The sequence below is a fragment of the Pongo abelii genome, chromosome 5 (genome assembly GCF_028885655.2).
Source record: "Pongo abelii isolate AG06213 chromosome 5, NHGRI_mPonAbe1-v2.0_pri, whole genome shotgun sequence".
Lineage (NCBI taxonomy): Eukaryota > Metazoa > Chordata > Mammalia > Primates > Hominidae > Pongo > Pongo abelii.
The window spans coordinates 3,054,041-3,061,983 of NC_071990.2; the positions used below are offsets into that span (position 1 = coordinate 3,054,041).

The following is a 7,943-nucleotide window of genomic DNA, read 5'->3' on the forward strand; positions in this document are numbered from 1 at the left end:
GTCAGTCCTCCTGAGGGTAGGCCATGCCTGTCGTGTGCACCCCTAGAATCAAGAGGTGCTCCAGGGGTAGCTGCCTGTGAAAATGATGGAATTTGGATGCCTAGTCTAGGACATCCACAAACATGCATCCAAACCACAGTCAAAACTGTGAACAACAAAGCTTATGTGAGCTTCACTGGTCAGTAACACTCCATGTGTGTTGTCATATGTTGATATTGGGAAAGTAATATGCCCTGACTCCACAAAAAAAACTACATTTGACTCCCCTGGACTTCACTGTAGGCACTTTTCCCTTGGCTGGTTTTGATTTGTATCCTTTCCATGTAAAAAAAAATCATTACTGTAAGTATAATAGATTTCAGTTAAGTTCTGTGACTCCTTCTAGTAAATTATCAAACCTAGGCTGATCTTGGAGACCCTTGTATTTGCAATTGGTTTCAGAAGCAACAGTGGTCTTAATGACTGTTCCCTCTGACATTACAGGTCGCCAAAACACTTCACAGTTGGTGTCATAGGTGGGATTCACTAGCCCCACCCTGACTCACTGAAACATGTGATTTGAGAGGAAGAAGGAGGAAAGGGCTGGGGGTGATTAAAGGGTTGGAGGTGATGAACCTTTGATTACTGGATGGCCACAGGGTTGCCAATGGTATGGAAATAATGCTGTGCTGCAATTAGTTGCTGGAGGCAGAAGTTACCAAAAGAATTTAGAAATAATGGCTCCAATTCTGAGGAGTTGGTAGTGGATATATAAGGAAATGAAAAGTAACAAGGAACAAGCTAGTACCAATCTCTTGGTTGTTGTTATCTGTAATAACTAAAATAAAAGTAAGAGTATTGGGATGGATCCTGAGGCTGTCCTAAGCTTGGATTCAGGTGGGTCCAAGCTACAGCCACTAATGTCAGTGCTGCTACCAGAGGGAACAGTTAAGCAGATGCAACCAATAGCTAAGATGTGCAGGGGAATGGGGGAAGGACAGAGGAGAAAGTCAAGGGACTCATCCTAGTAGGGCAGAAATCTTTCAGTGGTTATTAATGGGATGAATACAGCAGACCTTAATGGAGTGAAGACAAAAGCCTTAATGCAGCACTCTCAGAAACTGTAGGGACTGATGGGAGCCCCTGCTTGTCCCCCAGCAGTGAAGGCCTCTTTTTTTTTTTTTTTTGAGACAGAGTCTTGCTCTGTCACCCAGGCTGGAGTGCAGTGGCGTGATCTTGGCTCACTGCAACCTCTGCCTCCCGGATTCAAGCGATTCTCCTGCCTCAGCCTCCCAAGTAGCTGGAATTGCAGGCACCTGCCACCATGCTCAGCTAATTTTTGTATTTTTAGTAGAGACAGGGTTTCACCACGTTGACCAGGCTGGTCTTGAACTCTTGACCTCAGGTGATCTGCCTGTCTCGGCCTCCCAAAGTGCAGGGATTATAGGCGTGAGCCACCGTGCCCGGCTGTGAAGGGCTTTAAATAAATCTGCTTTATTCACTTTAAACAAACTCTGCTTCATAGTTTGGAGGAATTTTAAAAGTCAGCAAGCAAGGATGACAATAAGAAACCTGATTTTGAATCACTGAGGCAATGGTCTCACAATCTAATCAGGATGAAGATTGACAAGAGGGCCTGAGTCCCTTGGCCCCATCTTCAGCTAGGGAACTGAGGGTGTGTGCATGCACGTGGGTAAATGGTCAGCAGGTGGAGAGAAGACATTTCTAGGACTCCTTGACACAGGAGGCCCATGCACTGTGATTCCAAAACCTATTGAAGTTCTAAGGGGCTATAGTTAGACTGAGAGGATATGGGAATGAAATATTGAAGAAATGAAGTGAAAGTTTGGATGAAATTTGCATTGTCTGAATAACTTTATGTGAAGTGGTGGTATCTCCTTTACCTGAGTTTATTAAGTGGATGGATATTGAGTCTGACTGGGGACTGCTTCACTCACCTAGTATTATAAAACATTAAGCATGTAAATCTACCCTTCAGCCAATATTGGCTGAACATGCCAAAAATAGGAATCAAGAAAATTACCTGAGCCCATGCAGGTTGTTAATTTTGCTAGAGTAATGATGGAGACAGATTATCTGTGCAATGTGCCTGTGTGGAGGGCAGGCTGGAACTTATGGCAGTAGCCTCTGAGAGCCACCCAGTGATGACTACTGGGATTTTGGACTAGGAAAATTCCATTCAAAAGGCAATTAGTTACTCGCCTTCTACTGGACGTTAATTGAAACTGCCCTATGACTGAAGGACATAAACTGATCTTAAAACCTGAAATATTCAGAATGTCTTGGACAATGTCAGAGAAACACTCTAATGGAGAAAAGAGTGCTCAGAAAAGCTCCATAGTAAAATGGAATTGGTTTATATAGGATCATGGTACCAGGGGAATGCAAGGAGGAGATACTTGTGAGCAAGGAGCCTCTTCTCCCCTAGCATTCACTTTGGAACCACCTGAGGAGCTGCTGGGCCCGATAACCAGTTGAGTGTTACCCTATAAACAACTTTTATTGATCAACAAAGAGCTACTTGGTTTATGGATGGCAGTTCCAATGTGAGCAGACAGCATCCTATTTGGAAGATGCCATTCTGATTGAACAAGGTACAAACAAATCAGCTCAGTGGGCTGAGATGCATGCCGTTTGCCCCTCTGTTTGAGTTTTTGCCGACTCATGGGCAGTAGCCAATGGCCTGGCCATAGACTAAGCCAGGTGGCAATGGAAAGCTGGCCTCTTAAACGGATGCCCATATGGGGCACAGCCCTGTGGAAATCACTATGAGAATTTGAGGGCTACGTTGAAGTAGGACATGTCAGCGCCCATCAGAATGCCCTTCCAGGATGAGAAAGTGGTTGGAATTGGCAAGTGGGTATCCTGTGCACTTGCTTGGGTGGCCACCTGGGTTCATGGAAGGAGTGGATGGGGGTAGTGGGGATGCTGCAGTGTAGACATGGCTGAATCCACACGTGTTCCTCTTGTGCTCTCTGAGGCACACAATACCAGCTGCTCAGTCAGCCAGCAAGAGAAGCAGAGACTGCGGATGGTGATGAGGCAGATTCTCCAGGGCAAGGCCCTGCACAGAGCTGCCAAGTTGGTCTGATGCTGATGGTCCCTGGGGTCTACAAATGGATCCTGACAGGAACAGGCACCTGCTCTGGACTGGGTGTTGACCAGTTATAGATGCAGATGTTCAAAATACTACAAAAGGACTAGAATGGAAAATATTGCCCCAGTTTAGACCACTGAATCACACTGAAACTGCATTTACAAAATTATGACAGTAACAGAAATCTGACATAGCTGACTCTGTCTGGCTTCTAACCTCTAAGCTGTCCTTGTTCATTCCTGGGCATAGGCTAAGCTAACCTAGAGAGGAATTTAGTTCATAGGTTAATCTTAAAGCAAGCATGATAATAGCTTCCTTGTTCAAAGATCAAATTGCTTTTTTAACACTAATGAAAGGCCACAGATTAAGATTAGGAAGGGGTCTGAACCCTGCTAAGATGTAGGCATAGTGAAACAATAACCAGCCATTGTTCTAGAGGGCATAAGAGTCATAACCTCCCCAATCGCTCCTATAGATAACATCACTATTGTCAAACCCAAGACTGGTGTTCAAAACTCTGCATCCTGATGAACCAGCTGGCACCACCCAGAATGGGAAACTGGCTGAACTAGTTTTGTGATCCCACCCAGGAACTCAAGAACAGTAGGAAGACAGCTTCAACCCTCTGTGATTTTATCCTCAACCCAACCAATCAGCATTCCTGTTCCCTAGCCCCCTCCCTGCCAAATTATCCTTTAAAAACCCTAGTCTCTGAATTTCTGAGGAGAGTGATTTGAATAGTCAACTCTTTCCTTTTGGCCAGCCCTGTGATAGTTAAACTCATTTATTTATTTATTTATTTATTTATTTATTTGAGATGGCGTCTTGCTCTTGTTGAGCTGGCTGGAGTGCAGTGGCACAATCTTGGCTCACTGCAACCTCTGCTTCCCAGGTTCAAGCGATTCTCCTGCCTCAGCCTCCTGAGTAACTGGGATTACACGCACCTGCCACCACGCCCAGCTAATTTTTTTGTGTTTTTAGTAGAAACGGGGTTTCACCATGTTGGCCGGGCTGGTCTTGAACTCCTGACCTCAGGTGATCCGCCTGCCTCGGCCTCCCTAGGTGCTGGGATTACAGGCGTGAGCCACTGCGCCCAGCCGTTAAACTTTTTCTATTGCAAAAAACTTGCTGTTCTCAGTGCACTGGCTTTTCTGGCCAGAAGGCAGGATGAACCGATCAGGCAATTACATTTCTTTGGAACACACTTTAACCCTCAGAATAAAAGTTTGATAGAGAAGTGGAACATCAATTGAAACATGTGTTGTCTAAAACAGAGTGATAAAGGCAGGAAGGGCTGGCTTACACGCCTTCATGCACACACTCCACAAGAGGGGCCCAAAAGAGTGCACACTGGACACAGTCCTCGACTTTTCTATGGGATCTGGGGAGGCAGGGATGGGGGAATGCTAATGTGACCACACAGTTCTTCCCTATGTCACTTCACCTTCCGTTTTTCCTACCTGATACAGTGGCTCCAGGATCATGGCAGCAATGGTAGGTGCCAGAAGGAGGGATGATCCCTAAGCAAGAAGCTAGAACCAGGCCTTTAAAGCTTTGTGTCAGAATTCCTGGGGGCCTGATGGTGTGGGCTGTGCCTTCACCCTGTCTGGCAAAATTGGGGTTAGCGTTGAATGCAGCTGTGTTACCTGGTTGTTGGGAGAGCTCACTAGTTCTGTGCCTGTGTGCCCCTATCCAATATGAGTGGGAGAGGACTGAGGGAGAAGTCCTTGCTTCGCCATGCTTGCTTCTGGCAGTCTATACCGGCATAGTGGCCAAACCTAATGTCCTTTCCAAAGATGGAAACACTGGAAAAAATAAAATGATAAATAGAGAGAAGGGGTAAGGCAGCTAAGAGCAAAGGGATGAATAGATGGTTTATGCCATGAGGGAGATCTGATATTTACATTGGCGCTTCAAAAAAGACTCTGAGCGAGAGATGATATTGTCTCTTTTTTTGTTTGTTTTGTTTTTTTTTTAGACAGAGTTTCACTCTTGTTGCCCAGGCTGGAGTGCAATGGTGTGATCTTGGGTCACTGTAACCTCTGCCTCCTGGATTCAAGCGATTCTCCTGCCTCAGCGTCCCAAGTAGCTGGGATTACAGGCATGCACCACCATGCCTGGCTAATTTTTGTATTATTAGTAGAGATGGGGTTTCACCATATTGGCCAGATTGGTCTCGAACTCCTGACCTTGGGTGATCCGCCCACTGGCCTCCCAAAGCACTGGAATTATAGGTGTGAGTCACCGTTCCTGGCCGATACTGTCTCTTACCACAGTTATATACCTGATGCCTGAAAAGGTGGAGCTATGGATTGCTGAGACTGCATGTCCTTTTGGAACCTGACCATGTCGAATGGAAGCCTGCAAACTTGAGTGTTAGCACTCGGGAGACATTTTGGTCATATGATGTAATGATTGATGGTCATTTGATTGATGATTGATGGACATTTTGGTCATACGATATGATGAAACTAGAGTAATTGATAATGACTAAGTGGGACTCTGGTAATGTGATGATATCTTTTGGCTTTTATTTTTCAGGTTACCATACTGCGATGTAACACCGGCCTTATTACCAATAAGAGTCAGCTATCTTATATAAACAGGTCTTAGAATAATGCTGATATTGATGATCAAATGTATTGAGAGATTGAGTTAAAACCTCTTCAGGTTGTAATAAAATGACTGGCCTGAGGAAGAACTGGGTTTAGCTGACTATTACCTAATTTCTATGCTAAATAGCTCAGTATAAATTTATCAGAAGGTACAAATAACAGCAGATCAAGGGAGGAAAAGAGTAATCAAATTATTAACAGTATAAAAATATGAAAATGTATGTAATGGCTTTATAGGACAGATGAGTTGCCCACTATTGCTTATCTGTCTAATAAACACTACACTAACTATAGATGCCTAAACAAAGACGATTGTTTTGGTATATAAGACAGCCTTGGCCAAATGCCAGAGGGTAGCTTATGTAGTGAAAAATTGATTTTGCCCAAAGAGAGGTCCAGCCTCTGCCGTCGGCTCCTAGGAGGCGATCTCTAGGCCCCTGGAATGTCCTGACTAAATGGAGTGTCTTTGCTTTGTGGGGGTTAGCCACCAGACAGCCTAACAGTGTGATTCATGACACATGCTTTGTGCCACATGCTATCAGTTCCAATCTCCCAGGGACTGGAGATGAAAAATATTAGCCCTGCCTCCAGGAGGGGCTGGGCAGTAAAGGCCAGCCATGTGGGTGGTGTGTGGTCAAGCCCGGATAAAAACTGTGGACCCCAAAGGCTCAGGTGGGCTTTCCTGGTTGGTGATGCTCTGGGCACGTTGTCACACATCAGTGCCGTTGAGGGCAGAGTTAACAGTGTGTAGGACTCCACTGGGAAAGGACAACCTGAATCTTTGCATTTGGGCCCCTCTTGGTCTCCACCTCATGTGTCTCCTCCCTTGGCTGATTTTAAGCTGTATTCTATTCCCTGTAATAAACCATAACTGTGAGTACAACAGCATTCAGTGAGTTCTGTGAGTCCTTCTAGCAAATTGTTGAAGCTGAGGGTGGTTTTGGGAACCCTCCAAACTTGTACTTGATGCAGAAATGAGGGCAGTCTTCTATGTGGACACCGTGTGCCCTCTAAAGCTTCATAAATTGCCCTAACTTGCTTGGAAAATGAAGGGAATACTTACATATTGAGTGCTGAAAACCCCAGCCTTCCACTCAGCTCTTACAATGCTGGCAGCCAGGAACAAGGAGCAGGACGTTGGCATATTCTACGCTGGGGAGTATGATCAGCTCAAGAAAGACCTAATGATAATGACTATATCAGTTAGCGTTTGCTGTATAACAAACCACCCCAAAATTTGATGGATTAAGATGAAGCCTTTGTTAATCACAGCTTTGCAGTTTGGCTGAGCAGTTTCTCTGCTCTGGGCCAGTTCATTTGGGCCTTCATGTTCTAGGAGAGCTTCCCTGTCTTGTCCAGTGGTTGGCTTCATGTCAGCTAGAACAACAGCCATGTGTCTTCCATCGTCCATCAGGATAATCTAGGCTTTTGTGGTGGCAGAAAGGTCCCCAGCTGCTAACGTTCCATCTGCCAAAGCAAATCATGTGGTCAAACCTAGGTTGAAGAGATAGAGAAACAAGCTCCAGCTCTTGACTGACAGAGTGGCAGAGTCACCTTTCAAAGGTGTAGGCATCAGTCAGGATTCTCCAGAAACAGAATGAACAGAGCCTGACATCATAGGGCAGACCAGTCTGGCCAACAGGGTGAAACCCCATCTCTACTAAAAATACAAAAATAAGTCGGGTGTGGTGGCATGTGCCTGTAGTCCCCACTACTCAGGAGGCTGAGGCAGGAGAATTGTTTGAACCTGGGAGGTGGAGGTTACAGTAAGCCAAGACTATGCCATTGCACTCCAGCCTGGGCAACAGAGATTCCATCTCAAAAAAAAAAAAAAAAATATATATATATATATATATATATATTTTGGGTATATATATATATATATATTTTGGGTATATATATATATATTTTGGGTATATATATATATATATTTTGGGTATATATATTATATATTGAGTATTATATATATTTTGAGTATATATATATTTTGAGTATATATATATTTTGAGTATATATATATATTTTGAGTATTATATATATATTTTGAGTGTATATATATATATATATATATATATACACACACAAACAAGCAAACAGGGGTAAAAAGAGAAACATAGAGGAAATTATGCAGGGGGAAGAAAACATCTTTGAAAACCTCATGAATTTCCTCAGATAAGAGATGATAGATAATCCATGAAATAAGAATAGGAAGATGTAAAAAATAAAATTTG

General features: G+C 44.0%; 1 long non-coding RNA gene across 1 annotated transcript in view; it reads left to right on the forward strand.

Moving 5' to 3' along the window:
• LOC129059848 (uncharacterized) overlaps nucleotides 1-7,507 on the forward strand; it is a 34,497-nt gene extending 26,990 nt beyond the window's left edge. Inside the window, exon 8 of the long non-coding RNA XR_010140553.1 lies at nucleotides 5,639-7,507. This is a non-coding gene — a long non-coding RNA (uncharacterized LOC129059848). The remainder of the gene's footprint in view (nucleotides 1-5,638) is intronic.
• Nucleotides 7,508-7,943: the final 436 nt, after the last annotated feature.